Here is a 27247-nt window from a genome sequence, read left to right on the forward strand (position 1 = left end):
CAACATTCATTTTTCTTGTAAGATTTTGAGTTCTGGGGCGGCTAGGTGGCATAGTGGATAAAGCACAGGCCTTGGAGTCAGGAGTACCTGGATTCAAACCCGGTCTCAGACACTTAATAATTACCTAGCTGTGTGACCTTGGGCAAGCCACTTAACCCCGTTTGCCTTGCAAAAATCTAAAAAAAAAGATTTTGAGTTCTACATTTTTCTCCCTTTTTCCTTTCATCCCTCCCTCCCTTGACAGTGAGAAATCTGATAGGCAATACATGTATAACTATGCTAAACATATGTTCATATCAGTCACGGTCAGAATAAAAGGGAACAAAAAAATGAGAGGGTAAAAAAAAATCATAAAACAAAGTTTTTAAATGAAAAAATGGTATGCCTTAGCCTACATTCAAATTTCATAGTACTTTCACTGGATATGGGTGGTATTTTCCATCACAAGTCCTTTAGAATTGTCTTTGATTATTATATTGCTGAGAAAAGCCAAGTCTAGCATACTTGATCATCATTCAGTGTTGCTATTAATGTGTACAATGTTCTCCTGGTTCTGCTCCCTTCACTCAACATCAATTAATGTAAATCTTTCCAGGCTTTTCTGGATTTTTCCAGGCTCATTCTTATAAAACAATAATACTCCATCACATTCATATACCACAATTTATTAAGTCATTCCCCAATTTACAGGCATCCTCTCAATTTCTCAGTTCTTTGCTACTACAAAGAGAGCTGCTATAAATATTTTTGTACATGTGGGTCTTTTTCCCTTTTTTATGAACTCTTTGGGATACAGACCTAGTAGAGATATTGCTGGATCAAAGGGTATGTACAGTCAAAGGGTATGCACAGTTTTATTTCCCTGTGTCAAACTGTTCTCCAGACAGGTTGGATCAGTTCCTAACAGCATCAAAAATGCTTTAATACAGAGGCAGCTAGGTGGTGCAGTGGATAGAGCACCAGCCGTGGAGTCAGGAGTACCTGAGTTCAAATCCAGTCTCAGACATTTAATAATTATCTAGCTGTGTGGCCTTGGGCAAGCCACTTGACCCCATTGCCTTGCAAAAACTAAAAAAGAAAAGAAAAAAAGCATTAATATCCCAGTTTTCTCACATCCTCTCCAACATTGATCCTTTTCCTTTTTTTTTTTTTGTCATATTGTCCAGTGTGATAAGTGTGTGGTGGTACCTTAAGAGCTGTTTTAAATTTCATTTAAAGAAGAACTAAATTCAAATCTTGCCCAAGATATTTAGCAGCTGTGTGACTTGGGGAAAGTCATTTAATTTCTCTGAGATTCAGTTTCTTCATCTGGAAAATGGAGCAACTCAAAGTTATTGTGACAGTCAAATAAGATAACATGCTAAGTGTTTTGCAACACTTAAAATGCTCTACATAGAAAAGCTAGCAATTACTATGAACAACTAATTTTTAAAATATATTTTCACAAGTCTCTCTTCCTCTACTTTTTCAAACATGCACAGTTCAAAACCAAGTTCACATAGTAACTCCAAGTTATAGTCCAGTTTCTTTCACAAACAAGTTTTCTGGATGAATTATCCTACACATGAAGCCTCCATTTACCCTAAAAAGAAATACTGAAGGAAAAGACATTATGTGAGTAAATATGATAATTTTTTATGATAGGTTCAATTCTAAAGTCAATATCTGCATTTTGTAGGACATTTTTCAAAGCAAAAACAGGCATTACGGTAAATTTTGAAATGTGATTTGAGTCATGACAAAGATAATCACTATTCCATGCTTAATAACTATTTCCAGACAAATGTTATTTAAAAAGCTGTCTCAAGGGCTGGAACAAAAGTTTGTAGGTATATGAATATATGTAAGGAGAAAATTGGCAAAGAACTGGAATCTTTACATGGTGGTTCAATCAGTCAATAAACATAAAACACTCTGCAAACCTTATAACTCTACATGTCAGTTATTTTTTTTTGTTTTTATTTTTGCAAAGCAATGGGGTCAAGTGACTTGCCCAAGGCCACACAGCTAGGTAATTATTAAATGTCTGAGGTTAAATTTGAACTCAGGTCCTCCTGACTCCAGGGTCAGTGCTCTATACACTGCACCAACTAGCCACCCCTCAGTCATTATTTTTTAAGCACAAAACAGAACTGGGCATTATAAAAGAAATAATCCATATTCCTTTCTGAACTTACAAACAGGCAATAAGATAGAAAATAAAATATATACATAAATTGAGATTTCTTTCTCTATGTATTAATACAAAATATTATCAAATAAAGTGCTATTCAAAACTTAAAAGGGAAGGTGCTTATCAGGAAGAACAGCTGGATTCAAGAAGGAGATGATATCTGAGTTGAATTTTAAAGGATGAATAAGAACTGAAAAAGCAGAATAATAAAGAAGGTATTTCACATATAAAGAGCAGGAAGAATAAAGGCACAGAAGTGAGAACATGCTTCCAGAACTTTTCCCTACCAAAGATAAATGAAGCCTCTATTTTCGCATTCAAACTTCAGATCTCACCAAGAAAAAGAGAGGTTTCAAAGAAGTTTTCAGCAGTAGACATCATGGAGGAACTTCAGAGAAGGTCTATCTCTTTGGGGGGGGGGGGGGGGCGGTAAAGCCCAGGAGGCCAGAGAGCAGAAAAGCTAGTAGAAGGCTTTAAGTCACAGTGCAATCTAGGTCCTGACAGCTTGACAACTGTAGAGGTCCTGGCAAGCCAACAGGTAGGATCCCAATCCCAAACAAAGTCTTAACCCAGGAAAGAATGGGGTAAAAGACAGGCCTGGGTTGGGAACAAACCACTAAGTCAGAACCTGGATATGAAGGAGGAAACAAATTTCTACAAAGGCAAGGCCTGGACTGTTTAAGCAATATCTTGGCCAACACCAAGACAGGATCAGACCCCAGTCCTAGCAAAAAAAAAAAAAAGTTTGGATCTTTACACCCTTTACCCCAGGAGCAGAGCTAAAACACATAAATGAGCAAAAAGGCTAAAAGAATAGTCACTATAGAAAACCACTTTATAGCCGAAGATGCTAACAATGAGAAATGAGTGAAAAATCATTCACAGGGGAAGTATCAAAACCAGTCTATGAACTGGACTCAAATACAAAAACCCATCGAAGAATTTAAAAAAGAATTTAAAAACCAAAAGACAAAAGAGAGGAAGAAGAAAAATGGAAAAAAAGAAATGAGCCTTATGTAGGAAAATTATGAAAAATTGACCAGAAAATTCAACATCTTTAAAAAGGAAACACAAAAGGTAACTGAAGAAAATAAAACTCTAAAAATTAGAATTGAACAAATAGAAACCAATAAGTCTATGAAACTATAAGACTCCATCAAACAAAAATAAAAAGGCTGAAAAAATTGAAGAAAACATTAAGTACCTTTTAGGGAAAACAAATGACCTGAAAAATAGATCTAGGAGAGACAATGTATGAATCATTGGAATACCAGAAAGTCTAGATAAAAAAAAAAAAGAACCTGGAAAATATCATGCAGGAAATTATCAGGGAAAACTGCCCAAATCTGCTAGAACAAGACAATATAACCATTGAAAGAATACGCAGAGGAGGGCAGAGCCAAGATGGTGGGGTGAAGGCAGCATTTCCCCGGGAACTCCTTACCCCCCAAAAATCCAAAAATCAACAAATGATGACTCTAGCCAAATTTAGAGGGGCAGAACCCACAGAAAGACTGAATGATACATTCTCTCAGTCCAAGATAAAGTTCCATGGGAAAGGTGTGTTTCACCAGAAGGGGGGTTGGAAAAACAAAAGCACCAGCAGCAGCACAGCACAGCCCAGAGATCACCCACAACAGCTTGAAGGGGTGGGGAGAGAACACCAGAATGAGTGTGGAGTGAGGAGCCCCGCTGTAGAATCTGCAGTGAGAATCTGGAGAAAGCAGCCTGCACCCCCAGAGTCCATAAGGGAAGTCTTCAGAGATTTCTCTGCTGTCCCTGGGGTAGGATTTTGCTGTTTGCCTACACTCACATATTGCAGTTTGGGCTTCCAAACTAAATAACCAAGCTGGATCCCTCCTTACAGCCCCAGGGCAGAAGGGAGTACTGTGGTTATCTACATATCAAAGCACAGGCTAGAGAGCATAAAACCTTGGAGGAATAAAGGTCCTAGTGAAGTGTCCCCAAAAAACAAAACAAAACAAAACCCAAAGCCTTAGAAGTGCTGTCTTGGGCTGAGGAAATGAGTAAACAACAGAAAAAGAATCTGACCACAGAGAATTACTTTAGTCCCATGGAAGATCAAAACACATACTCAGATGATGACAAAATCAAAGCTTCCATATCCAAAACCTCCAAAAGAAATAGAAAATGGGCTCAGACTATGGATGAGCTCAAAAAAGACTTTGAAAAGCAATTAAGGGAGATGGAGGAAAAATTGGGAGGGGAAATGAGAGCGATGCAGAAAAATCATGAAAATCAAATCAACAGTTTAGTGAAAGATATACAAAAAAATACTGAAGAAAATAATATGTTAAAAATCGGTTTAGGCCCAATGGAAAAAGCCAAACAAAAGGCAAATGAGGAGAAGAATGTCTTTAAAAAAGCAGAACTGGCCAGCTGGAAAAGGAGATTAAAAAAAAAAGCTCTCTGAAAAAAATAACTCCTTCAAATGCAGAATGGAACTAAAGGAAGTTGATGACTTTGCAAGAGATGAGGAAGAAATAAAACTCCTCCAAAAGAATACACAGAAACCCCTCCAGAAAGAGATCCGAGGACAAAAATTCCAAGGGCTGTTATTGCCAAATTCCAGCATTCTCAAATAAAGGAGAGAATATTGCAATCAGCAAAAAGGAAAATTCAAATACAAAGGGAACACAATCAGACTCACACAGGACCTATCAGTCTCAACAATGAAAGACTTGAAGACCTGGAATATCATATATTGGAGGGCAAAGCACCTGGGATTACAACCCAGAATTTACTACCCTGCAAAATTCAACATTATAATGTTAGGAAAAAGATGGATGTTCAACAAGACAGAGAACTTCCAGAATTTCCTGATACAAAGACTAGAACTGAACAGAGAATTAAATCACCAAATACATGACTCAAGAATTGCATAAAAAGGTAAATGAAAAAGGGAAGGAAAAAACAAAAGAAAACAAATGTTGGTCAAGACCATAAAATTGTTTACAACCTAAAAAGTCAAGATATAACACTTATAATTCTTGAGAACTTTACTTATTTTAGGATGATTAAAGGGTCAGATATAATTGAAGAGATTGGACTTAAAGGGGGTATATTTGGGTCATGTCTCTCTATTAAAAAGGTCCACAATATTTGAGACAAAAAGCCCTGGTGAAAAACAGGGATATTAATTTTAAATTTAAGTGTCTCATTATCCTTTGATCAACTTTAACTCTGCTGTATTGGTAAATGGATGGAGCAAACTATATTATGCCTCACCTGAAAAAAAAAATCAGTGGTAGCAATCCTAAACTCAGATAAAATAAAAGCAAAAATCAATCTCATTAAAAGGGATAAGGAAGGAAATTACATCTTCTTAAAAGGTACCACTGGTAATGAAGTTATAGAATTACTAAACATGTATGTACCTAAATGGTATAGCATCCAAATTCCTAGAGGAAAAGCTGAATGAATTACAAGGAGACATAAACGGCAAGACTTTAATAATGGGAGATCTCAACCTCTCTCTCTCTCTCTCTCTCTCTCTCTCTCTCTCTCTCTCAACTAGATAAATCTAACCACAAAATAAACAAGAAGGAAGTTAAGAAGGTAATGAAAACTTAGAAAACTTATATATGATAGACCTCTGGATTAAACTTAATGGGGATAGAAAAGAACATACCTTTTTTTTCAGCAGTACATGGCACCTATACCAAAACTGACCATGTACTAGGGCACAAAAACCTTAGAGTCAAATGCAGAAATAATAAATATGCACTTTTCAGACCATGATGCAAATAAAAATTGCTTGTAATAAAGGGTCTTGGAAAGATAAACCAAAAACTAATTGGAAATTAAATAGCTTAATCTTAAATAATGGATAGATCAAACAGCAAATAATAGAAATAATCAATAATTATATCCAAAAAAATGATACTAATGAGACATCATACTAAAATTTATGAGATGCAGCCACAGCAGTTTTGAGGGGAAACCTTGTATCTCTAAATGCCTATATGAATAAAATAGAAAAAGAGAAGATCAATGAATTCAACATGCAACTAAAAAAGCTAGAAAAAGAACAAATTAAAGATCCCCAATTAAATACCAAATTAGAAATTCTGAAAATCAAGGGAGAGATTAATAAAATTGAAAGCAAGAAAACCACTGATTTTATAAATAAAACTAAGAGTTGGTTTTACGAAAAAAAAAACCAATAAAATAGACAAATCTTTGGTTAATCTAATTTTTTTTTAAAAAAGAAAGAAGATAACCAAATTACCAGTATCAAAACAAAAAGGTTGAACTATCCATCAATGAGGAGAAAATTAAAAGAGATAATTTGGAGCTACTTTGCCAAACTGTACACCAATGAATTTGATAACTTGAGTGAAATGGATGGATATTTACAAAAATACAACTGCCCAGATTAACAGAAAATAAAATACTTAATAACCCCATTTCAGAAAAAGAAATTGAAGAAACCATCAATAAACTCCCTAAGAAAGTCTCCAGGTTTAGATGGATTTACAAGTGAATTCTACCAAACATTTAAGGAACAATTAATTCCTATTCTACATAAACTACTTTAAAAAACAGGAGAGGAAGAAGTTCTGCCAAACTCCTTTAATGACACTAACATGGTGCTGAACTAAACCAGGAAGAACCAAAACAAAGAAAATTATAGACCAATCTCCCTAATGAATATTGATGCAAAAATCTTAAATGAAATCTAAATAAATAAAATAAAAACATTAGGAAAACACTCAACATAATTAAACATATCAATAGTAAAACCAACAGAAATCATATGATTATCTCAAAAGATGCTGAAAAAGCTTTTGATAAAATACAACCAACCTCATTCCTATTAAAAACACTAGAAAGTTTAGGAATAAATGGAGTTTTCCTTAAGATAATAAATTGTATCTATCTAAAAACCATCAACACATATTATATGTAATGAGGATAAACTTGGAGCATTTTCAATAAAATCAGGGTGAAACAAGGATGCCCATTATCACCATTACTATTCAATATAGTATTAGAAATGTTAGCTGTAGCAATTAGAGAAGAAAAAGAAATTGAAGGAATCAGAATTGGCAATGAGGAAATAAAGCTTTCACTCTGTGGTTGATATGATGGCATACTTAAAGAACTTGAGAAAATCATTTTAAAAAACTCCTTGAAACAATCAACAAATTCAGCAAAGTAGCAGGATACAAAATAAACCCATAAAAATCATCAGCATTTCTATATATGAACAACAAAACTCAAGAACAAGAGAGAAAGAGAAATTCCATTTAAAGTAACTATAGGCAACTTTAATTACTTGGAAATTTACCTCTCCAAACAAACCCAGAAACAGTATAACACAATTATAAAGCCAGATCTAAATAATTGGAAAAATGTCAATTGCTCATGGATAGGTCAAGCTAAATACAATAAAAATGACAGCTCTACCCAAATTGAAGTACTTATTTAGTGCCATACCAAACTACCAAATAACTATTTTATCAAGTTAGGGAAAAAAATAACATCTGGAACAAGAAAAGGTCAAGAATAGTAAGGGAACTGATAAAAAAAAAAAGTAAAGGAAGGTGGACTAGCTCTACCAGATCTAAAACTATACTATCAAGCAGGAGGCATCAAAACTGCCTGGTAGTGGTTAAGAAATAGAGTAATGGATCAGTGTATTAGGACAGATTCAAAAGAAGCCACAGTAAATAACTATAGCAATCTACTATTTGACAAATCCAAAGACAGGGATAAGAATTCACTATTCAACAAAAATTGTTGGGAAAACTGCAAAACAGTATGGAAAAAAACTAGTCATAGATTCACATCTCACATGTGAGAATAAGGTCAAAATAGGTACAGGATTTAGACATAAATGGCAACACCACAGATAAATTAATAGACCAAGAACTATTCTATCTATGAAATCTATGGAAAGGAGACAAATTTGTGACCAAACACAAATTAGAATACATTACAAACTGCAAAATGAATGATTTTGACTATATTAAATTAAAAAGGTTTTGAACTAATAAAAATCATTGCAGAAAGCTGGGAAACAATCATCACATCTAAAAGTTCTGATAAAGGTCTCATTTCTTTTTTCTTTTCTTTTGAAAAGGCAATGGGGTTAAGTGGCTTGCACAAGGCCACAAAGCTAGGTAATTATTAAGTGTCTGAGGGTTGGATTTGAACTCAGGTACTCCTGACTCCAGGGCTGGTGCTCTATCCACTATGCAACCTAGCCACCCCTAAAGGTCTCATTTCTAAAATATATAGAGAATTGCATCAAATTTATAAGGTTATAAGTTATTCCCCAATTGATAACTGGTAAAAGGATATGAATAGACAGTTTTCAAATGAAGCAATTAAAGCTATATATAATCATTTGAAAAAATGCTCCAAATAGTTACTGATTAGAGAATTGCAGATTAAAACATCTATGAGGTATTACCTTACATCTACCAGATTGGTTAAGGTGAGAAAAAGGGGAGATGATCACTGTATCAATGTCAGACAGGTTGTGAGAGGATTAGGGCACTGTGGGTGGAGTTGTGAATATATGCAACCATTCTGGAGAACAATATGGAACTATACCCAAAGAGCAATAAAAACGTTCATTCCCTTTGTTCCGGCAATTCCAATTCTAGGCCTATATCTAGAAGAAATCAGAAAAAATGAAAAAAGTCACACATGTTCCAAAATATTCATAGCAGTTCTTTTGGGAGTGACAAAGAATGGGAAATTGAGGGGATGTCTATCAATTGGAGAATGGCTAAACGAGTTATGATACATGAATACTATGGAATATTATTATTCTATAAGAATCCATAAAAGGCTGGACTCTAGAGAAACATGGAATGAGTTACAGAATCTGATGCTGAGTGAAGGGAGCAGAACAACAGAACAGTGTATACATTAACAACAACATTGTGAGATGATCAGTCTTGACGGAAGCAGCTCCTCCAAGCAGTTCAGAGAATTAGGACAATTGAATTGGACTGGCTGTGGACAATGTTATCTCCATCCAGAGGAAGAAAAACAGAACCAAATCAAAAAAAAAAAACAAAACACAAATAAAACCAACAACCCTTCAGAATCTGATGAACACTTGGGCAACTGTAATTCCTGTGTCCATAAAGATGGTTCAGCATTGGTGCAGCTAGGTGACATAGAGAATAGAGCACAGGTCATGGAATCAGGAGGACCTGAGTTCAAATCCGACCTCAGACAATTAAAAAAAGATGGTTCAGCATGTACAGGGTATTGAAACCCTAACCCAAAATGACTACTCGGAGTCTTCTCAAAGTGGCAGCAAAGAGTTAAAATTTAATTCAGTTCTTGCAAGAAGCAAGCAGTTCCTAACTCTCTATGAGAGAGAGAGAGAGAGAGAGAGAGAGAGAGAAGAGAAGAGAAGAGAGAGCAGGAAAAGCCAAAGTACAGAAGCTGAAGCAGGGTTAAAAAACCACAACCCATTCGCCCTCCTCTTTTCTGCTGACCCTTACAACAATTGGTCAAACTTGATGGTCCAAAGAGAAAGGTTTACATCTTATAAGGTTAGGGTGACATGATTTTTCTAGCCAGAGATCCTGGTTCTCACACTGACCTGATTCTTGAGAAATAGAAACTGGGTGGCTAGGTGGCGCAATGGACAAAGCACGGGCCCTGGAGTCAGGAGTACCTGGTTCAAATCCAGCCTCAGACACTTAATAATTACCTAGCTGTGTGGCCTTGGGCAAGCCACTTGACCCCACTGCCTTGCAAAAAAAACCTAAAAAAAAAAAGAAATAGAAACTGAGGCCTATGGCTTAGACTAATTTAGCACTGTTTCTGAAAAGTCAGCACTTTTGCCCCTCACAAGCATGATGCAGGAAGAATTGCTGATGAAGAAGTTAATGATTTCAAAGAAGGACACAATTGGTGCTTCAGGTTCATGAAATGTAATGGACTAAGCATATGTCGATGCACCAGACTTGCTCAGGGAGTATTTGTTGTAAACCACAGACCAGATTATAGACAGGAAAGCAGTCAGAGTCTCTCCTAAGACAGTGATTAGTCATCAAACACAGATGAGGAAAAGCTAATGGATAGGAGTTTTGATAGTGATGAGGATTTGTATAAATTTTATGATGGATAAAGTTTGAGTTCAATAACTTTATGTAATACATTTTTTTTCAAATTTCAGGTCCCAAAATTGAGCATCTCATACATGGGAAACTTCATCTCAAAACTGATATTTTTCTCTTATGATTTGTACATTGATTCACCCATTCTTGAGAATTGTTAATTGTTAATTTTTAACCTATGCTTTAAAAACTTTTTATAAAATGTATTTTTATTGCATTATGTAAGGAAAATTGTGTAATATTTCTACTTTTCTGCATTTGTTTTTTATGCAATGATATGCGCTTAATTTTTGTGGAAGTGTCATGTTCAGCTCATACTACTTTCAATTCCCATTCATTCTCTAAACTATCAAAATATAATCAATTTTTTAAAAAAAAAATCATACTCGAGGTGGCTAGGTGGCGCAGTGGATAAAGCGCCGGCCCTGGAGTCAGGAGTACCTGGGTTCAGATCCGGTCTCAGACACTTAATAATTGCCTAACTGCGTGGCCTTGGGCAAGCCACTTGACCCCATTTGCCTTGCAAACCCCCCCCTAAAAAACAAAAAAAATCATACTCATCTCTTTAATTTCTTTATTATTTTATAGTTAGATTTAGCTAGATCTGAGAGGGTACAAATTGAGATTGCCCTCTATTATACTACCATTTTTTTTTAGGTTTTTGAAAGGCAAATGGGGTCAAGTGGCTTGCCCAAGGCCACGCAGCTAGGCAATTATTAAGTGTCTGAGACCGGATCTGAACCCAGGTACTCCTGACTCCAGGGCCGGCGCTTTATCCACTGCGCCACCTAGCCGACCCATATACTACTATTTTCTTAATAACTTAGATATTGTTTCTTTGAATGTGAGTGTGTGTGTGTGTGTGTGTGTTTGTGTGTGTGTGTGTGTGTCTATGTGTGTTCAGTATATCAAGTCATCCATGGTGTCATTTGGCAAAACATAACTTGTTTATCTCTTTTGAAAATCCAATTTAAACAAGCTCTATAGTGCCCTTTTCTTAACACATAAGCATTCTTTTTTACCTTTAAAAAATACCAAATATATCCCTCATATTAATATTATGAAAAAATATTTGCTTTTCTCAGTTTGACCTAATGAGCAACTGTAATTCAACAGACTAAATTAAGCCCCTAAAAAAAACTGTGGTAGTCACATGAATAATGAAGTGCTGATCCAAAAGCTATGAGTTCTCAACCTCGCACAAGGACTGAAACAAATATATGAGCAAGTATTCACTGAGACCTTCATTTTTTAATCTGTAAATAAGAACAATCTAGGCTCAGGTGCTGATAAACAGCAATGACAATAACACCTCATAAATTTGTGTTTTATTCATTTAAAACCCAATTATTAAATCATTTAAAATGCTAATATAGTCCAAACTATATTTATGCAAATGTTTTATATATAATTTATATTTACACACATATTATAAAATGCACTTTTTTAAATAATTAACCTACTTGAATAAAGACCAACAAGATGTTTTCAAAACTTAAAAAAAACCACACTGTGTTGCATTTACTTATAAGGAATTTCTCATTATAAATTATTTTTACTTACTATACTATCCCTTATTCTCTAGAAGACACAATCCCTTCCTTTTCCCCCACCAAGTTATTATCGAGACTGAAAACTACAGGCACATTTCATTTAATACAACACATTCTTAGAGAGGATAACAACAATGGTTTCATGAATTTCACTTATCTTAAATTATAATTTCAGAATTAAGTTTTCACAGAAACAATTCTGGCTTTATGATATTTTAACTGCTTGAGAAATGCCATCAACTTGCCCATCAACTGGAGAATGGCTAAACAAGTTATAGTTCTATAAGAAGTCATGAATGGTCAGACTTTAGAAAAGCATGGAAAGAATTATATGAACTGATATTGAGTGAAGAACATTGTACACATTGTGAGATGATTGACTATGATGGATGCAGTTTCCCTCAGCAATTCAGAAATCAAGGACAACACTGAGAGACCTGCTTGCTTTATGGACAGTGCCATCCACAGAGGAAAAAAAATCATGGAATCTGAATGTATGCCATGTCCATTTTTTAAAAACTTCTTTTATATTTTTCCTTCCTTTCTCATTTTTTTCCCTTTCCCCTTAGTTCTAATACTTCTTTCCAAAATGGCTCATACGTAAATAACTTAAAAATGAATATACAGGTACAGCTTTTACCTATTTGCTGCCATGGAAAGAAGGGGAGGGGTAAAGGAAGGGACAGTGGTAGAAAAATGTGGAACACACAAATTTGCAAATGGATGAATGTTGAAAAACTATCATTACATGTAACTGGAAAAATAAAATGAAATTGCAATAAAAAAAGAAATTAACACTAAAAGGGCCACATATGTCAAATGACACAATAATAATGGAAATAAAAATCATCTCTAATAATAAAGACAAAGAAATACATCAACAATTTAAAGACACATTGAACAAAATAATCTCAAATAAAACAATATTCAATAAGTCAAATGAATCATAATGAAAGAAACTGGTGATAAAGATAAACAAAGATTTCGTGTCTTTTTTTCATTCAGAAAATGAAGAAAGGGGGTGGAGACAAGATGGAGACAAGAGAGGATCCTGTCTTAGGTGCTCTCTCATAAAACTTCTAAACTAAGGACTCTAACTAAACTTTTGAGAGACAGAACCCACAGAGGGACCCAGTGAGGCAGTTCTCCTACTCAAGGTAACCTGGAAAAGAGCAGAAAGGCTTTGCTCCCCAGGGTCGGAGGGGCGGCCCACCAGAGCGAAAGAACTTCAGCCTCCCAGAGGAAGCCCCAGGGCGCTGGGAGCCACGGTTCACAGCAGTGGAGGGAGTCTCCTCAGCTGCACCCCGGGGAGCACCGGGCACAAAGTGGGGGAACAGTGGGGGACCTCTGCCAGAGCAAGCACATGGAGCCCAGCCCTCAGGGCACACAGCTAGCAGCTTGGCCAGATCCAGGAAACAGAAGCAGGCAGAGCCAGTAAGCAGGAGCCCCCAGGGCATGAGCCTATTGAACCTAGTGAGGGGAGTGAAGAGACTGCGGAGCTCTGTCCCTGAACAGGACTCTGGGGCTCTGAACACAATTCAGATCCTGATCGCAGTCTAGGCCCCACATAGAACAGCAGGGCCCCCTCCACCTCAGCCCCGTGGCAGAGGGGAGCATATATGGTCATTCACAGACCAGGAGGGAGGACAGTGCCTCACACACTGAGACCCTTGTGGGAGTGTCCCAAAAGCTCAGGAAGCACCCCCAAAACAGGCTAAGGTTGGGAAAATGAGCAAGCAGAGAAACAAGAGGAAGACCATTGAGAAATATTTTGCCTGTGAGCCCAAGAAGGATCAAAATACTCAGTCTGAAGATAAGGAAGCACAAGCTCCTGCATCTAAAGACTACAAGGAAAACAGAAATTGGGCTCAGACTATGATAGAGCTCAAAAAAGACTTTGAAAATCAAATGAGGGAGATAGAAGAAAAACTGGGAAAAGAAATGAGAGAGATGCAAGAAAAACACGAAAATGAAGTCAGCAGCATAGTCAAGGTAATCCCCCCCCCCAAAAAAATGCTGAAGAAAATAGCATGCTAAAAACCAGCTTAGGTCAAATGGATAAAACAGTTCAAAAAGTTATTGAGGAGAAGAATGCTTTCAAAAGCAGAATTGGTCAGATGGAAAAAAGAGATAAGAAAGCTCTCTGAGGAAAACAAATCCTTCAGACAAAGAATAGAACTCAGGGAGATTGCTGATTTTATAAAAAAATCAGGACTCAATACTTCAAAAACAAAAGAATGAAAAATTAGAAGAAAATGTGAAACATCTCATTGAAAAAACAACTGATATGGAAAACAGACTTAGGGAAGATAATTTAAAAATTATTGGAATACCTGAAAGTCATGATCAGGAAAAGAGCCTTGACATCATTTTCAAAGAATTACTACAGGAAAATTGCCCTAATATCCTAGAAGCAGATGGCAAAATAGAAATGGAGAGAATCCATAGATCTGCCCGAGAAAGAGACCCCCAAAACAACAACCCCCAGGAATATTATAGCCAAGCTCCAGAACTCCCAAGTCAAAGAGAAAATATTACAAGCAGCCAGAAGGACACAATTCAAATACTGTGTAGCTGCAATCAGGATTTCACAGGACTTAGCAGCAACTATATTAAGGGCTTGTAGGGCTTGGAATATAATATACCGGAAGGCAAAAGAGCTTAGAACGCAGCCAAGAATCAACTACCCAGCAAAAATGAATGTCCTCTTCCAGGGAAAAAGATGGACTTTCAATGAACCAGGGGAATTTCAAATGTTCCTGTTGGAATGGCCAGAGCTGAACAGAAGGTTTGATCTTCAAATACAGGGCTCAGGAGAAGCAAGAGAGTAGAGGAGAAGAGGAAAATATGAGGGACTTAATGATGATGAACTGCATGTATTCCTGCATAGAACAATGACACTGATAATACTCATATGAACCTTCTCAATTAATAGAGCAGGTAGAAGAAGCTTTTATAGATGAAGCACAGGAGAAAGCTGAATTTGAAGATAAAATATGGTGTAAAAATGGAGTCAATGGAAAAAAGGGAAATATAATGGGAGAAAGAAAAAGGAGAGGGGGAATAGGCCAAGATATTTCATATCGTAAGATTTTTCTTTATTACAATGAGCTATTGCAATGATATGGAAGGGGGGGAAGGCAAGGGGGAATGAGGGAACCTTTGCTCTCATCAGAGGTGGCTAGGAGAAGAAAGAGCATATATACTCAATGGAGTATAGACATCTGGAGTAAGAAGGAGGGGGGGGACAAGGGGAAGGGGTGGGGATGTGAATGATGGAGGAGAGGATGGACCATGGGGGAAGAGTGGTCAGATATAACACATTTTCTTTTTTTACTTCTTGCAAGGGGCTGGGATTGGATGGCCTGCCCAGGACCATAGGGCCAGGTAGATGCTGGGCCTAAGGGGTGGTATTGGGGCTCGGGGCCTCTTGGCCCCAGGGCCAGGGATCTGTCTGTCTGCTGCATCACTCAGCTATCCTACAGCAGAGTCAGTGAAAGGAGAGAGAAAATATAGTACATGGTAGTGGAGAAATATGAAGGGAGGGAGTTTCAATCAGCAATGGCAACAGTGGAAAAATATGGAAGTAACTTTTGTGATGGATTTCTCATAAAGAATGTGATCCACCCATGACAGAGTTGGTGATGTTGGAACACAGACTGAAGAACATTTGTTATTATGATTATTATTATTTGGGGGGTTACAGGGCAAGTGGGGTTTGCAAAAAAAGGCTTCCCTGGGGCCACATAGTGGAGGTGATCGATGGGTGTCTGAGGCTGGATTTGGCCCCGGGTGCTCCTGGCTCAAGGGCCAGTGCTCTGTCCGCCACCCGGCTGTCCCTACTATTATTACTATTTTATGTCTTTTTTTTTTATGCAGGGCAATGGGGCTGGGGTGGCTTGCATGTCACACAGCTGGGTGGTTATTGTTGGGTGTACGGAGCCGGATATGGGCTTGGGTGTTCCTGGCTCTAGGGCTAGTGCTCTGTCCACTGTGCCACCTGACCATACCTACAATTATTACTATTATTTTTTAAATTTTAATTTTTTTCTCTCCCCTTTACTTTATCGCTCAAAGGAGTCTATATTTTTTGGAGGGAGGGGGTATTTTACTCTTAAAGAAGAATATTTTATTAATGTATAAAAACATTATTTGTACAAAATGAGAATAAATATTAAATAAAAAACAGAAAATGAAGAAAAAGTTGGGTGTTGCGATTTTACTTTAGCTGCTACTTTTTTACATGCTTGCCTCTAAAAATCAATTCACCTTTCAGTGTCTCAATTTCCCATCCAAATAACTAGGGTGTAGTAAAAGATTATTCAGTCAAATTCATGCAAGAATTATTAAGGTATGTGCAGAACTATAGGTTAAGTTGGTGTGGAAGATGCAAAATTTGGGTGAAAAACACTGCTCTGCCCTCACAGAACTTATAACCTAGAATGTATAGATATAAAATGCAACTCACTACACAAAATTACAAATAAGCACATGAGAGCAATAGAGTAATATCTATTTAGGAAAGCTGTAAAATGACTATGTATATTTCTATACTTAAGAAGGTAGAATCAGAAGCCTGAGTATTTCTTTTCTTTTGCTTCCAAGTCTGTAAATACTAAGAAATAAATATAAGATCATTAAAAAAAAAGTCAACAAAAAAGTAGAACTATTACATAATGCTAAAAAAGCAAGTTTGTAATCATCAAACAATTTGGTACTAGATATCAATAATTACAGTGGTTGATAAATGGAATAGGAATAGGTAAACAATTTAAAGAAGCACAGCATAAATGAACACAGTAAACTGGAATTTTATTTTGGTTAAAAATATCATTTAGTAAAAGTACTTACCCTAGTACCAGCTTGACTTTAGGAACAAGTAGGAATGATCAAAGCTATTGGAGTAAGAACTCATACAAAAATTTCTGGGAAAACTGGAAAGCAGTCTGGCAGAAAATTAGTTATAAGACCCAACTAATTTTACTTCATATCCCCAAAAAAACATCAAAAGTGGTATATGATTTAGACATAAATGGTAATATTGCAAGCAAATCAGGGAAGAACAGAAGAAATTGCCCATCAGATCCTACAGATGAGGAAAGAGGTCATTATCAAACAATATACAGGTTCAAAGGAGGCAAAATAGTTTTGATTCATAAAATTTAAAAAGTTTTTGCACAAATAAAACCAATACGGCTTAGAAGAAAAGCAGGAAACTGGGGAGAAATTGTAGAAAATTTCTCTGATAAAGGTATCAGATCTCAAATATATATATGGAATCCAAAACAATTTACAAAAATAAGAACCATTCTCCAATTGACAATGACAATGGTCAATGAATGAACAGCTTTTGGGGGGGGGATCAGTAGATTTTCAGTAGGTATATGAAAAAATGATCAGAATCACTAATAATGAGAGAAATACAAATTAAAATAACTCTAGATTATTACTTATATTCATCAGAATGGATAACAGGAAAGAAAAATGACAAATGTTGGAGGGTAGTGGGAATAGGTACAGTAATGAACTATTGGTGGAATTGTAAACCAGTCCAAGTATTCTGGAGATTTATTAAGAACTATGTCCAAAAAAGCTTATATTAAACTAAATATTCCCTTTCACCCAGTAATAGCTCTACTAAATCTATACACTAAAGATAACAAAGAAAAAGGGAAAGATAGAAAAATATACAATTGTAGGAACTCATTTGTGGTGGCAAAGAATTGGAAACTGAAGGGATGCCCATCAGTTGAGGAATGGCTTGAACAAGTTATGTTATATGAATGTGAGAGAATATTATTATGCTGTAAAAAGTGATGAAGGGGGTGATTTTAGAAAAACCAAGAGGACTTGAACAAACTGATACAAAGTGAACAGAACTAAGAGATCAATTTAAATAATAACCTCAGTATTGTAAAGATAATCAACTGTGAAAGATTTAGTAACCCTGATCAAAACAATGATGCTCCATAATTCCAAAGGACTCATGATGAAAAATGCTATCCATTTCCAGAAAGAGAACTGATGTCTCAGAATACAGTCTGAATCATATTTTTTTCTGAACATGAATAATGCAAAAATATATTTTGCATGATTTCATACAAATAATGGATATTGTAATTCTTGCCTTCTCAATAGGTAGGGAGCTGGTGAAGAGAGAATTTAAAACTGAAAATGATTTTTTTTAAAAAAAGTAACAAGAAGGAATGAAAATTAGATTACCCAATGACAATTGGGAGAAAAATGCAGAAATATATTCATTAAAATACTTTTAAAACCTTTAAGGGGGGGTAGCTAGGTGGCACAGTGGATAGAGCACTGGTCCTGGAGTCAGGAGCACCTGAGTTCAAATCTGATCTGAGACACATAATAATTACCTAGCTGTGCGGCCTTGGGCAAGTCACTTAACCTCACTGCCTTGAAAAAACCTTAAAAAAAAAAAGGTGACTAAATGATAATAATCTTCAGAACAGTACTCCACTATTGGTGGAGTTGTTCCAGTCATTCCAGAAAATATTTTGAAATTATGAACCCCACTATTAACAACCCTCTTCCCCTGTGCCGAAGTGATCAAAGAAAACAGAAAAGCACCTATATATAGTAGTTCTTTTTGGGGGGGGGGGAATTGAATTTTAAGGGACTGCAACAAATTATGGTATACAAATGTAATAAACACTATTGTCTTGTGAGAAATAATGTCCTCAAAATATATGTAGTTTTATTTTTTCTAAAACTTGTGATTTGATTGATGTGAGTTATCAGGGAGGAAACTTTAAATACCAATTACATCAATTGTTCCTAGAGTTTCCTGGGTTAAGTGACTTTCATAGGATCATAGGACTGGATTATGTTAGGGACTAGACTTAAATTCAGTTCTTCTTGTCTCCAAAGGCTAACTCTCTATCTACAACACACACACACACACACACACACACACACACACACACACACGTACATACACATAAATATAAACATATATGTATGCCATGCTGCCTTTCTTGTATCGTATTCTCATTAAAAATAAATTCTTGGGGGCAGCTAGGTGGTGCAGTGGATAAAGCACTGGCCCTGGAGTCAGGAGTACCTGGGTTCAAATCCAGTCTCAGACAATTAATAATTACCTAGCTGTGTGGCCTTGAGCAAGCCACTTAACCCCATTTGCTTTGCAAAAACCAACCAACCAACCAAATAAATAAATAAACAAACAAACAAATAAATAAATAAATAATTTCTTATAGGTGGGAAAGTAGTTAACTAGGTCAACAGTTATTAATACTCATTCAGGGGGTTCAGTCAAGCAGCCCAGGTCTTCATGACAACAGTGGTTCTGGGAAAAGATAAGATGTACCCTGAATGGATCTTCCCACACCAGAATGAGGACCTGGGGCAACATCAGGGTCCCACAGATGGCACAGGGGACTGGAACAGTGAAGAATATGAGGAAGAGCCTGAAGACTTGGGGCTAGGCCCAACAGACTATTTATACCAGCCTCTGAACCAGGACCCTGAGCAATAAGATGTCAAACTGGCACCAATGGAAGGTATTGAAGATACTGTCACTGACATTCAGTATCCAGGCCCTGGGGTTGCACCTGCCTGGCCTTCCCGTGAAGAGTGAAGATGAGGAAGAGGAGGGAGCTATAGCACAAAGCAGCAGAAGCTCCATACCCATACCCATGGACCCAGAACATGTGAAGTGGTCAAATGGACAATGGTTGGAGTAAGTCTGCCCACCCCAGGAGTCCCTGATTGGACCCAGGAGATTTTAGATGCCCAGTGGGAGGATGTGGTACAGAAGACTCTACAGGTTTGACAGGCAACCTCTACAAGGAAGCAACTACCACTAAGAAAAGCCTCATTTCTTTTTTTTCCAAATCCAGACCTAGTTCCATCTTGATAAACTGGCTAAATTCCTGATCCCAAACTATTTTTTCCCCTTATTCCCTTCTATATCCCAGGTAAAGTCAGACTCCTCTCCAGAGATCCACTTTGTTCAATTCTGTATATATAAAGACATCTGTCCAAGCCCAACCCACCGTAGCATGAAACACTTTGCAGGGAATAAAGCACTCTATGAACACAGAAAAAAAATACTCATTCAGGTACTTTTTTTGCAGCAGTTTAAGTTCTGAGATTTTCCCCACAGCTTTGCCTCTCTTCCTCCTCCTCCAGATATCAATCTTTGAATGCTTTCATAATTTTCTTGTAACCAGTAAAGACCTTCTCTATATAATCGAGTCTTATATCCAGTTGCTTTCCCTTCTTTCTGCTATTCACTTAAATTAACTAATTCCTCCAAGAAGAACATTCAGCAGTATGTTAAATCGAAATGAGGTAGCTCCATTGTTCCCAACATTAAAAAGGACTGTTTAAAGATCTTTACAAATCTGATTCATATTGTCTGTCTATTGCTGCTTCTAGGTTCATATTTAAATACTCCCAGAATAATTCTTCTTACTTGGAACTCTTGTCAATTTGTTTTAATTTTACTCTTCATTCTTTGTTCTGCAAAGCAATTCCAAATAATCTTTGAACATCCTTAGCCATAAGATTTCACAAGCAAATCTATATGTAAAACTGATGCCTTTGGTTGCCATCTTTCTCTTCATTGAAAACAAGCATTGTTGCCCAAGATTCTTTTTAGGTTTTTTGGTATACTTGTATAACATTTTATTCATCAAATTTTTGCATAAAATTATATTTGATATCAATGTAGTTTAGTTTACCTACATTACTTTTTTTTTGGCTTATTACCTTGCTTAGCAGATCAGAAAGAGTTGTTTCAGTTGTCAAGTATATCTTTTATTCATTTTTACTTTTTTCCCCCTTAGCTTTGAACTCATTTTTATCTTGGTCTTAACAAGTTGCTTAACAAGTTGCCACGCAGGCAAGTGCTTCAGGAACAACTCACACATTAGTGCAGTTATTTCCAGTCTACTAAAATACAGATAATTTCATTTTATGTGATGCTGCCTAGTACTTGCCATGTCAAAAGCACCTGGTTCTTTTCTTCAAGAAAGTATTCATTCATGATGTATAGATGTGAAAATCTTAGTAAACCATAAGTCTGGAGTCTCTTTTATTCCTTATTCTCGATTCTGATCTTTCAGCTTTTTTGTTGTTTTCTCATTCCCAACTTTGCATTAACATTATCAAAGTATAACACACATTGATTTACTTGTAAGGGTCTTAATCTTACTGAGTTCTTTCATAATTCTTCCTCTGGGTATTAGGCAATAAATATTACATAAGCATCAATTATTTTCACTATGGTCTTTTTACAAATACTAATGAAAGCTACATTATTACAAATGTAAAATAACTAATAATAGAATCAGGATATCCAGAATAAAGAATCTAGGTAGCTCATAATTAGGTAGGTGTAGTCTTTTTTTCTCTCCAGGTCACTAAAATTCGGAGGATAAGAAGAAAGGACAAGAACTGATGTCAAAGTTACATGAGAAGCAACATGGTATGTTAGTAAGGTGTCAGACTTGAAGTCAGAGGCTCCAGGGTTTGAGAGCTGTTTCTCTTGCTTACTAGTTGTATATCCTTAAGAAAGTTACTTACATGATACTGACACTAGTTTCCCTATCTGTAAATTAAGGGGACTGAATACATGATTTAAGATTCTAAACTTATAACTGTAGAAAAAAGTAACTATTAAAGAAACCTTAAACTAAAGTAAAATAAAAAGATATTTTCTAGTTTTTAATTTAAAAACAAAGAATATAAACTAAATAAATATAATACAACAGATAGACAAAAATACTGAAAGAAAAAGACAAATACAAAAGGAGACAAAGAAAAATGTAGGCAATTCAACATAGTTTGCACTTTAAGTAAATTGACATTACACAAATTCAACTTTAGTAAAAAAAAATGCATTCTAAAAATACAATTATGTTAACATTTCTGTAGAGTACTGGGCTCTCTTTCTCTTTGCTCTTGCTCCTTAGCCAGGTACCCCATGTTTTGCAACACCTTCCAATCTCATCCCCAAAAGAAACAAAACTCTAAAAATATATTCTACAAATGAAAGCAAAAGAACAGGATGGATGAACAGACAGATGGGGGCTTGACTTGAGTCCTTTGGCACCTAGAAAAGAAACTTTTGTTTGTTTGTTTGTTTGTTTATATTTAGGTTTTTGCAAGGAAAATGGGGTTAAGTGCCTTGCCCAAGGCCACACAGCTAGGTAATTATTAAGTGTCTGAGACCCGATTTAAACCCAGGTACTCCTGACTCCAAGGCCAGTGCTTTATCCACTATGCCACCTAGCTGCCCCTGTTTGTTTTTGTAAACTCTTAAAAATTTTTTTCACATTACTATAATTGTCTCATTGTGAAAGTAAACATAATCCCCCCCCCCCCCCAACAAGGACAAGGAAACCTCAAGAAAAATAGAAGGGAAAAAAAGTATACTTCAATCTGTATTCACATATTATCAGCTCTGTCTCTGGGATGGATCACATTCTTTATCATAAGCTCATCAGAGAAGTTGTTTCAGTATTTTTTTCCCTACAGTTGCTAATGCTAGCTGTATTTCCCTCCATCCTATTTCCTCCATTATTCTATTTTCTCTCTCCTTTCATCCTGTCCCTCCTCCAAAGTTGCATCTGACTACCCTCTCCCACAATCTTCCCTCTCTTCTTTCCCTTATATCATCCCTCCTCTCCCCCTATTCCCTTTCTCCCATTCTTTTCCTCTCCTTTTTTCCTTTAGGGTAAGATAAGATTTCTATACCATATCGAGTGTATGTTTACTTCCTCTCTGAGCCACTTCTGATGAGAATGAAGGCTCGCTCATTCCTCCTCACCTTCCTCCCTTCTATTCCATTGCCAAAGTTTTTTCCTGCCTTTGTATGTGAAATATCTATTCTACCTCTGCTTTCCCTTTGTCCTAGTACATTCCTTTCTTGCCCATTAACTCCATCTTTATATTATGCCTTGATATTCAGCTCCCTCCTGTGCCTTGTCTACATAAGCTCCTTCTCACTGCTCTGATAAAGAATAAGGTTCATATGAGCTATAAGTATCATCTTCCTATGCAGGAATACAAACAGTTCAACATCATTAATTCCTTCATAATTTGTCCTTTCCATCCACCCTCTCTTTGCTTCACCTGAGTCTTGTACTTGAAGATCAAATTTTTCTGTTCAGCTCTGATTGTTTTAGTGGGAAAGTTTGAAAGTTCCCTATTTCATTGAATGTCTATTGTTTCCCCTGAAAGAGTATATTCAGTTTTGCTGGGTAGTTGATTCTCAGTAGTAATCCAAACTCTTTTGCTTTCCAGGATATCATATTCCAAGCCCTACAAGCCCTTAATAATAGACACTGCTAAATCCTGTATATCCTGACTGAATGCTCTACGATATCTGAATTGTTTTCTCCTTGACTTGGGAGTTCTGATCATTTCAATTGTAATCTTGAAAAGAAAATGAACAATTATTCCAGTACTTAGAATTCCATTAAACAGCCAGACACAGGCACAAAATCTCTCATGATATGCTTCTGAGCAAAATAAAAGCAGGTAGAATAAATGAACATGTAGTAAAGGTTGATTTTTAAATGGCTGAATAAAGTGACCCAAAGAATAACCAATAAAAAGTTGATGTCAATCTATAGGGAGAATCTCTATGGAATGTTGTATTAATCTGTCCTTGTTCAGATGGTGTTTAACATTTTTATCATAAATGATGAAGTCATAAAAGGCATGCTTGTCAAGTTTGCAGATGCTGTACATCTGGAAGTGAAAGTTAATACAATAGATGATACTCAGAATCCAAGCAGAACTTGGTAGAACAGGATGATGGACCAAGTAAAACAAGATGAAATTTTAAAGGGACAAATATAAAGTTCTACATTTTAGTTTTTTTTAAAAAAATCAACTTTTCCAGCAAGTTACCACCCCCCAGTATCACTGACCCCTCCTTGATCTTCATTCTCCTATCTACTACTTCCTTCCCTACACATATTTCCCTTTCCTTAAAAAAAAACCCAAAGCTCTCATTTGATCCCACCATGCCAGATAGCCATTATCCTGTCTTTCCTTCTATCAGACTGCTGCTTTTCCATTTCCTTTGTTGATTGTTCATCCTTTTAGTAATTCCTAATGCTAGGTCCTCCCAAGACTTGACCCTGGGCCTTCTCTTTTCACTCTATGTTATCTCACTTGTTAATCACATCAACTCCCATGGATTCAATTATCATCTCTATGCATATCATTTCCAAAGTATAAATCCAACTCTAACCTCACTGCTCCTGTTTTACAATTGAAGATTTCCAGCTGCCTTTTAGACATCTCAAACTGGATGCTCCATAGACATCTCAAACTCAATGTGACAAAAAATAATTCATTGTCTTTTCCATTCAAATCTCCCCCTAAGAAGGGGGAGATTTACTGTGGAATACACGACCATCCTTTTACTTATCCAGGACCACAACCTTTGTGTGCCTCTCAATTTTTGTTTACCCATATATTGAATCCATTGAATACATCTCTTCCTTCATATCATCTTTTGTATACATTCCCTTCTCTTCATTTTAAATAGTTGTAATTCTAGGTTCTTTTTACCTCTTATATAATCTATTGCAATAGTCTTCAAGTAAGGTTTCTTGTCTCAAATGTCTCCTCACTATAATCCACCTTTTACTCAGTTGCCAAAGTAATTTTTTGTTTTAGGTTTTTGCAAGGCAAATGGGGTTAAGTGGCTTGCCCAAGGCCACACAGTTAGGTAATTATTAAGTGTCTGAGGTCGGATTTGAACCCAGGTACTCCTGACTCCAGGGCCGGTGCTTTATCCACTGGGCCACCTAGCTGCCCCCCAAAATCATTTTCCTAAACAGTTCTAATCAGGTCTGCCCTACTCACTGAATTTCAGTAGTTCTCTATCATCTTTCAGGAGCAAATTATTTGGCATTTAAAGTTCCATATAACCTGACCCAGGCCTATCTTTCCTGTCTCCTTGCACTTTATGAATGAATAATTTATGAAATTATGAAATGGTGCCAGGTACTCCCAGTTTTTTGGATATTTGCTGGGAAAGATCACTAATGGCAATAGGAAACAACTGCAATCACACTTTAATAAGGTAAAGAGACAAGCAGCAAATTGAATACAAAGGCAGACAGCAGTTTGGGAAAAGGTGATGGGGTGGTACAGCAATGTTGGGGAAGGGGATTAGGAAAGGTAGAAAATATATTTCTAGGATGTGAATTTTGTTTGATCTATGAAACAGTTTGTAAATTATAATCCTTTAATATCTTTGGGATAGTTCTTATGTGACTTCCAGCTTCCCTTTTGCACAATGACTTCCTGCTACTGTCCCTTTATACTCACTGTTTAACTTACTATACTAACTAAAAGTGAGAAAGTGGTCAGGAGGACTAGAACAAGATACAATGTTCATACTTCTCCCTCTCCTGGGACTATGAATTCCAAAAATATTAGCCTTAATGTTCCTTGTAGACAACATCATTTCCTGACTTCCTCCCTTTTCAATGGCTGTCCTGAAGAGTGGAATGTCCAGAGCACTCTCTTCTCTATCCTAGTTTCCTTTCCTCACTTTCAAATTCAATTCAACTCCAAGCATGTGAAAACTTCCACCAACAGAATGGGCAAATGAGAACAATTTCTTCCAAAAGTCAATTAGGTGACCAAATTAGGTGCTGTGGAGCACTTAAGAGCTTGGTCAGACATTGAAGATGCTAAGGTCATCCAGTACATTCTAGGACATCCTCAAGTCATTCTGACTTTTGTCTTACCACTGACCTTCAATGACTCAGCAAGAGTGAAGCTGATAACTTTGTACAACTGCTTCACTTAACTTCCTTTTAACTGAGAGTCTTATCAGTCATCAGACTTGTTCAAGTCCTCACACCTCATATCTGTTCTACTGCAATAGCCTTCTGGTTGTTCTCCCTGCCTCAAATTTCTCCCTACTCCAGTCCATCCTCCATTTGCTTGTTAAATTAATATTCCTAAAATGATCTGAACATGTCACCTTACTCAATTAACTGTAGAAACTCCCTATTGCTTCCAGGATTAAATAGAAAATTATCTATTTTTTTGGTCAGGCAATGGGGTTAAGTGACTTGCCCAAGGTTACAAGGTTACACATGTCTGAGGCCAGAGTTGAACTCAGGTCTTCCTGATTTCAGGGCCAGTGCTCTATCCACTGCACCACCTAGCTGCCCCCAGCTACCTTTTAAATCCCTTAATACCTGTCTGCTTTTCAATCTTTCCAGTCTTTTTCTACTTTAATCCTTCCTCCAATTAATTCAATCTGGTGGCTTTATTAGCTTCATTGCTGCTATTCAAACAAAACACTCTTGATTCCCTATCTTTTCAATGACTACATCTCATGTCTGCAATCCTGTCCCCCTTTCTTCTATCTCCTGACTTCTCTGCCTTCAAGACTCAGTTCAAATCCTACATCCTGTAAGAAGACCATTCCAGATCATTCCCTTTCCCACTGATAATGCTATCCCTTCAGATTATCTCCCATTAAACATTGTGTATATCTTTTATGTACATGTTTGTCCTACTCTGAGGGCAGAAACTGTTATTTTTGCCTTTTCTTGTATCCCCAGCACTTGGCACATAATAAGTTTTTTATTATATTCTTAGAACATAAGTATCCTAGTAAGTGTCTATGGGTTAACTGACAATAAACAGCTGTTGCAGAGGCAAAACTCAATGCTATCTATGAAATTATTTCCTAATGATCTGAGTTTGTTTTTTTTAAATGGGTGCTTCAGGAAGTAGAGGCTGCCTTTTCGGTGGAGGTCTTCAAGGAAAAGTTAGATGATTTTTTTCCTGAGATATAAATAGTTATCAAAGACCTTTCTAAAGATAAAAGACAACATGATAATAATGAAAAGAATGGCAGTCTTTGGGTCCCAAGACCTAATGATAATTCCCAACTCTTCCATACAATGCACTCTAAAGTCAAGAAGATATCTATTTCTTCTATGCAATAAACCCCCAAATACTTGAAGACAACCTTGGACAAAGCTTTTAAACAACTTTCTGAGTGTGTTTTCTCATGTATAAAATGTTAAGTATGCTAAAGTCCAACCTCACAAGATGGTTGGGAGGAGCATATTGGAGAATATAGGCAAAACATTTTCAACTATAAATCATTATATAAATCTAAGTTATCAATACATAATGCCTACTTTAGTTAAAAACTATTGATTTTCTAGCTAAAAATTGAATCTCATAAGGAAAAAATCTTTAAAATGATTTTTGAAGACTTCTTTTAATTCAATATTCTAATTATCATTAATTAAATAAATCATTTTGATCCCTTTTGCTTAAAGTACTGTGAAATTAATACACATGGGAAATGAATTAGGGAGAGAATGGCTAATTTAGGCTTTCAATAACACCTGAAAGCCTATTTA

At 36.4% G+C, this 27247-nt stretch overlaps 1 protein-coding gene and 1 pseudogene across 2 annotated transcripts in view; one reads left to right on the top strand and one right to left on the bottom strand.

Moving 5' to 3' along the window:
* Positions 1 to 27247, bottom strand: part of TBCA (tubulin folding cofactor A) — a 116655-nt gene that overhangs the window by 42165 nt on the left and 47243 nt on the right. The gene's annotated exons all lie outside the window — the stretch shown is intronic.
* LOC141503403 (male-enhanced antigen 1 pseudogene) lies at positions 19153 to 19737 on the top strand (annotated as a pseudogene).

Source organism: Macrotis lagotis, chromosome X, assembly GCF_037893015.1.
Source record: "Macrotis lagotis isolate mMagLag1 chromosome X, bilby.v1.9.chrom.fasta, whole genome shotgun sequence".
In the NCBI taxonomy this organism is placed as follows: Eukaryota; Metazoa; Chordata; class Mammalia; order Peramelemorphia; family Peramelidae; genus Macrotis; species Macrotis lagotis.